Source organism: Glandiceps talaboti, chromosome 11, assembly GCF_964340395.1.
Source record: "Glandiceps talaboti chromosome 11, keGlaTala1.1, whole genome shotgun sequence".
NCBI classification, from domain to species: Eukaryota; Metazoa; Hemichordata; class Enteropneusta; family Spengelidae; genus Glandiceps; species Glandiceps talaboti.
The window spans coordinates 11,211,640-11,218,691 of NC_135559.1; the positions used below are offsets into that span (position 1 = coordinate 11,211,640).

The 7,052-nt window shown below is 34.5% G+C and overlaps 1 long non-coding RNA gene across 1 annotated transcript; it reads left to right on the plus strand.

Annotated features, from left to right (window-relative positions):
- The first annotated feature begins 4,142 nt into the window (after window positions 1-4,142).
- Window positions 4,143-5,653, plus strand: LOC144442319 (uncharacterized). Its single transcript, XR_013481628.1, has 3 exons — window positions 4,143-4,213; window positions 5,368-5,408; window positions 5,611-5,653. It is a non-coding gene; the product is annotated as an uncharacterized LOC144442319 (long non-coding RNA).
- The last annotated feature ends 1,399 nt before the right edge of the window (window positions 5,654-7,052 follow it).

Consider the following 7,052-nt stretch of genomic DNA (forward strand, 5'->3'; position numbering starts at 1 on the left):
TGTATGTAACATTTGTGCCAGGTTCAGTTTAAAATGACCCACGAACATCGATATCAGAGTTGTTATATGCTCTACGATGCTTTTTGACTATTTGACTTTGAAGATAGAGGCCAAGCTCAAAACGCATGGTCTAATTAGAAAGTCTATTATGGTTGTAGACACTTAAATTAGGTCTACCTATTGAGCTTCCAGTGTTAGTCGGCAAAATATGAATTTTTACAATAAACATGATGGCCATTATCGCCAAGGTCATGAAACAAAGTGCTCCTTACTAATAAGCTTCCAGTTTTAGAGCACGAAATGTAATATTTTTTACGATAAATATGACCACCATTCTACCATTATTGCCAAGACCATGCACATATTTGGAATACTGTTTCTGATAATTATGATATATTTGGTTGGAATCTGCCCATGCATGTCATAGATAAACGTGTGCAATTCAAACGTCTGTGGCTATATTAACCTTGAAGATAAAGTTCAAGGTCTCATTAGAAAGTCCATTATAAATACTATGGGTGTAGACACTCAGATTATGTCCCTCTCTTAATCTACCATAAATAGTGGGCAAAATGTGAAATTTATGACACTTTATGCTTGTTTGACCTTGAAGATGAAAGTCAAAGTCAAAGGTCAAGATGTCATTAGAAAGCTTATTATTGATAAAATGGGTGCAGACACACGTTAGATTACTATGAAGGTCTGAAGGTCGCGAAACGAAAAGACATGTATATGCAGACTGTAGTATCTGGCATTTGCTGAAGTTTGGGTGTAATTGGCGAATGCATGTTTGAGATATAGGTGGACACGGAGCCACGGATAGATACACGGTAAACAAGTAGCAACGCCATCCAGTGTTGGATAAAATAATCATGATGTAAAAACACGTGACATTTTTAACCATAGAATTTAACGGACAACGGTATAAATTACTTCCTAAAGTGTACCGAAAAATATAAACCCCAATGAAAATTACCACTGTCTGCAAAGTGTTATAAATCGTCGACACCAGAATGACCACTCAAAAGAAAAACTATAAAGAGATGTTTCACGTCAAAAAGTAAAATAAATTTGTCTGCGATTGATGTGACCAAACTCGGTGAGTGAATGTAATATCTAAAACTAAAACTGTATATGTCACCTGACTAAAATAATTGTACAGGGAAATCTAAGGATGTGTTAACCAATTTGTTATTATATCTATGAGATGAGGTTCCAGTAGACCTTAACGTCACAAACCAAGATCAAGTAAATATGAATACGAACTCTATCATCGAACTGACCTACTCTATACAACTAAAGAATGCTGGTGGAACAGCAATAACTGGTGGAACCATCAACATTGGTTTTGAAACCGTCATTAAAGGTGCAATCCTGACTACCAGCAACACCCTACACGTTAATGGTGACGTCACCGCTGGGATAGATGAATGGGGAACTACAACATACACTGGAAATAAGGCAACTTTCATAATACCGATAGAGTCTTGCAGCCGATATCAACATTTCTGTGTCAACTTTGTGAAAGGTGGGCTGTAAATAACTAGTAATTTAAGAGAACTCCACTCCAGGAAAGCATTTTTGTAAAATTTAGGGTTGTAGTGAGCCATAGTATAATTTTAAATCACTTACATTACGTGCGATTGCTGAGAAATACGACGTGAAAGTTATTGACCTTCCATTGTCAAAAGCCACATTGAATATTCATGATTGCCATGCTTTGCGTTGCCTAGTACATTTACAAAATATCCACACACTTGAGTTGGCAATACCTCCCTTATCACAGCCCTTCTCTATATGTGATAGAGGGACTGTGCCATTATGAAGTCCATGCTCTAAACTAACTGAAAACCGCTGAGAAAAAGGTTATCGTGGTCAACTGTTGTGACAGTTGTTTCTGTAAAACCCCAGCTTCCAGAATGTCGGAGTAAGACAAGAAACCGGGAATTCTAATTCTACGTTCCTGTTGTGACAGTGTGCAACGCAGGGCAACCCATGAATATTTAATGTGCATGTGTTCCATACGCATGAATATGCAGTGTTCAACCATTCAATATTTAGAGGCTAGTCGCCCCCCCCCCCCCGTGAAAACGTTAGGGCTGCCACTGAACAATGGACAGCCAATAACTTTCACTTCGTATTTCCCGGCAATCGCACGTAAGTGATGCAAAAGTTAAAAAAAACTATAAAATCACTCTCTTCAACCCATAATACAAAACTGTATATATCCTGAAGTGGCGTTCACCTTTAAATATTAAAACAAATTCTTACATTTCAAATATATTAAACCTGTATACTTAAGAAAAACATTATGAGCGTTATATGTGTAAATTGTCTACTAAATATCAATTCCTTCATAAGTTCTCTACGGATGGGGATTTTAAGTATTTTGAGTTAACGCTATGATCATTACTATTTCAGGTGCGTCAGCCTCACTTGATGACCACACGTCCAATAATTTTATTTGCCGATCTTTTGGGGAGGTTTCTGATAGTGGTATTGGTGTCCTATCCTGTGCAAAGACAAAGAAAACTGAGCCATTCCAGAGAAGTACGATGATATATCCATTTATTTATCTATGTAGTTATCTTTTTATCTAAGTCGTTACACCAACTCTTCCCACTAAATCAGACAGCTTTGCCATGTTAGAGAAAAAAAATAAACACATAAAAATTACACAAATCATCAAATGTCAAACAAGGGAAATATATTTTTTTTTAAAGACAAAAAGGTTCGTTATGGTTTGGTGTTTTTTTCTTTACTTCGTCATTTTCGTAATCAGAGAAAGACTTTAATTTATTCATGCATCAAATTTCATACGACTTCAAGCAAAAATTGCCGATAACAAAACACGCTTTTCCAATACTTCAACTTTGATAATTTGATGATTTATTCTATGATGAAAGCTAATCAATGCAAACGTTCAGACTAGGTTCATGAATTTCACTTAGTATTGCACCGAATTTTTCAAATAGCTCACCAAAGGAAGCGATTCATATTCGGACTTTACAACCACCTATAAACCGTGATGGAGGGCGTTACCAACTTCCTAGAATTTGGTACAATTGTCTGAGATCACGTATGCGTCGCGACTTCCGAAAACACTAACGAAGCCATGGTGGATACTTGACAAAAGCACTGGTGAGCTAATTGAAAATGTCGGTGCAATACGAAGTTAAATTCATGAACTTTGATTTATACTTTTTACGAAAGGCATTCACACAGCTAAAGCTTTACTATACCTCACGGAATTTACGTTTTATTTAATGACATTGCCACTGTCTATGATGCCAGTGACGATTTTTCTTCTTTAATTTGAATGTCAGATGTAAATAATTGATACATCTGGGGACACTTCATCAATAACACGACTCAAGGGAAGTTATGCTGAACGCAAGTCTTCCATTGAAACAAGCTACACCTGTTTGTGTGGCATATTGTGATGATAGCTACCCTAGATAGTGTACACCACACGCATATAGGTGTACGTAATACACATGTATTTTCATGATATAATTGTATATACGTTCATCCCTGTCAAACATATATTTTAATATTTACAGATACAAAAAGTGACTCATCTATGGAATGTTCTACTAATACTGTCTTAGTATCTATGTGTGCAGTTCTGGGTATATTACTAATTGGCTGTGTTGTGATTAGTAAATTGTACTATACAATAACTCGGAAACGAAGATACAACGAGTCTGACCAGAGTAAACTTCAGGAAAACAGTTAAGTAACTTGAAAATACTAGACAATATAATTTGTATAATATCTAAATTGAGCATACACACACGCACATACATATATTATTAGTCAAATATTAATTAATTAAGCTTGCTTTTTCATTTTGTTATTCATACAGGAGATATGCAGGAAAGGTTAGTTGAATTTGCGTTGTTTCTGCCCGGAAATATACTATACCATCTATGTCATAACTGTATACTGATTTGAATAACATTCTTTTGTCGTTGATGGTGGCGGTAGTGGTACATATGATGGTCATCGAAACGTTTTCATTGTGTATATAATTCCAGTAAAATTCATAGTTTACTTATTTTTGGAAGTGTTGTTGTTATGCTTACTTTTATTGTTGTAATTAGAAGACATAATGATCACAGCAGTGGAGATACAACCTATGCAAGCATAGATCCAGAATTAAGGGATAACACCGAATATATGGGATTACAAAATCCTGCAACGACTACTGGTAAGAAAATTATAAATATGCTAAATATAACACTTAACACCCAAGTAAAGCATTTGCCCTGCTTGTCACAATTATTTATAGCCTCCATATCAAGTGTAAAATAACACTGGTTTAATAATACACGACTGGCACACGGCCTTTCCAAGTGTAGTCAATTTGCTTGGTCAACCAACAATACTGATTGCAGTGTAATTTGAGTTTCACAACTGTGCTTATATATTACAGTTCGAACTGGGATGTAGAGTCTTATGACATCCATGATTATTCTGTAGTGGTTCTATGACTAACTTGTGTTTTGTACTGGTAACATTGTTTACAAGAGATACAGTGATACACCACATACATGGCTGATAATTAAAGCAAATGTAACAATATACTTTTACATGTGGTATGACATGAATACGATAAATGATGGCGGCGAACAGGAAAATCACTTATTACTTGTCAAGAGTGGTTGTACTTCGACATCATGAAGTGGTTTGAGTATAACTTGTACTTGAATATATATCTACTATTATTTGGTATTGGATTAGGAATGTTAAATAAGGCTAGTGTGGAGTTTAAGCAGTCGACACAGTCAGATTCCATTAAACGCAATATTGTGTGTATATGAATATTAGAGACTCTACCAAGGACAATTTTGTTCTGCGAATCAGGTCTATGGAACGGACAATATCAAATACATTTTATCAAACTCTAAAAATGTATATTAGACTTGTTTCATCTAAGCCACATCTAAAAATAGATGTGGCCTCTATTTGGAGAAACTAAATACCTCTAAATACTAGCAGGTCATTATGTTTATAAATTGGCGACAAACAAGGGTAAATATGCTTGGATATACGGCATATTCAGTTTACAGTATAGAACACACAATTTACATCAAATGCTTAAATACAAAATTAAGTCACCACAGACACTAATACTCAAGAAATTTTACATTCATAATATATATATAAGATATACGGGACTGACCGGAAAGAATACATGGGAATTTGATAATCTAGCTAAATAGAGCGAAAATAATATTTGAAATAAGTTTACTTTCCTGCAATTAACGAGTAACAACCATCTACAAACGTCCGAACAGTTTTTGAATCGAAGTGTTTTATGAATATCAAACACATTAAACGTCATCGACTCTCTATTTACAGAGCATGAAGTTGAAGGTCAAGTACATTGTGGAGATGATGAGGTAAGCACATGTACAAATCTCATTGCTTAGTTCAGAGTGTACAAATATTTCGAACAAAATCAAACATTCTTTAATCCCGTCACATGGAATAAATATAAGTATGGTTTATTTATGTGTGTGCGCGCGCGCGCGCGTGTGTGTGTGTGTGTGTGTGTGTGTGTGTGTGTACAATTTACGATAATTTTTAAATTCCTTCTTACAGGTAAAGCAGTATGAACAATTACCATAGAGATAGCTACGTGACAACATGATTGAAGTTATTCTAACGCTACTTTTAGTCTCAACCTGAATAATATCAATACTCTTTGTGATACCCAAACAATTCCGAACATTATGAGTTACTCGTTTATGCTGATAGTCAGGATTATGCGCGCTAGACTTTATAATCTCACAAATCGACCCACCAAGAAGATGAAGATAGTTTGAATGTTGTGCGTGGACAGACTGATGCAGAGAATGACGCAAGCTTTTGCCTGGATGTTAAATACTTATATGGTGACATGAACGTCACACTACGTGGGTACGATCACATGAGCCAATCACATGAGGTATTATAACTTTAATGATTCCATATATACTGAGAGACCATTGGATCGACGGTAATTTCTGAGGACGGTTCCACCAATAATTGCAATTCTACAAGAGGGCAGTTCATGGCTAGCTCACATAACCATTATATATCACGTAATGTATCGCTGGGTTCGGGATTGGGATATGAACTGTTATGTATATTACCCAACCTTGTAAAATAGGGAAAATGTAAAGAAATCGATCATTGACAAACAAATATTACCACCTATGTCAATCAATGGGGTTATAAACTTCTCAATATCTTTGAATGAACGAATACATGAATGAATAAATGAATGAATTAATCACTTAATGCATTAATGAAAGTTATGTTTTATCTGAATTTATCTTTGATGTGTGAATGATAACCATTAATATGGTCATAGAATCAGTTATTAGTCAATAAGAATTACTCATCAAATACAAACAGTGAATCCTGTCTGATGTGCTCTTATCCTTGAAATTTTCATGAACTTTGCAGTTCGATATATATATATATATATATATATATATATATATATATATATATATATATATATACATATATATATATATATATATATATCCAATACATATCTCCAACTATCTCCAATCATTGTAAACTAGTTATACTTCATATTCATAGAGATTGATTACCGTTTGTCTGTATATTTAAGTAGGTCATTTGTTGTTTCTTTGTGTTTGTGTATTTGTTTGCTTGTTTTTTTTTTGTCCACCTATATTTATATAATGTATTTTGTAAATCCTTTATGATTTTGTCTATTCTGTCAATATTGCAATACATTCAATTTGACCAGCAGCCCCAGTAATTAGTAATTCCTAATCCCTAAGATAATTGTAAAAGGGGGCGGACTCGACTAGTTGCAAAGACAACTATTTTTCGTCTTCCTTTCCCATGTTTGACTACTTCATATATTGTAGAATTGTTATATATGTATATGTATTTCTGGGAATAAAGATTATTATGTATATATGACATCAATATTTTGCAAATATACTTCAAATGATATCATTGATGTCGTACATCTGTGTAAGAAGCAGTTTTCCCTCTTAGTTTTTTAACTTTAGCTGCAG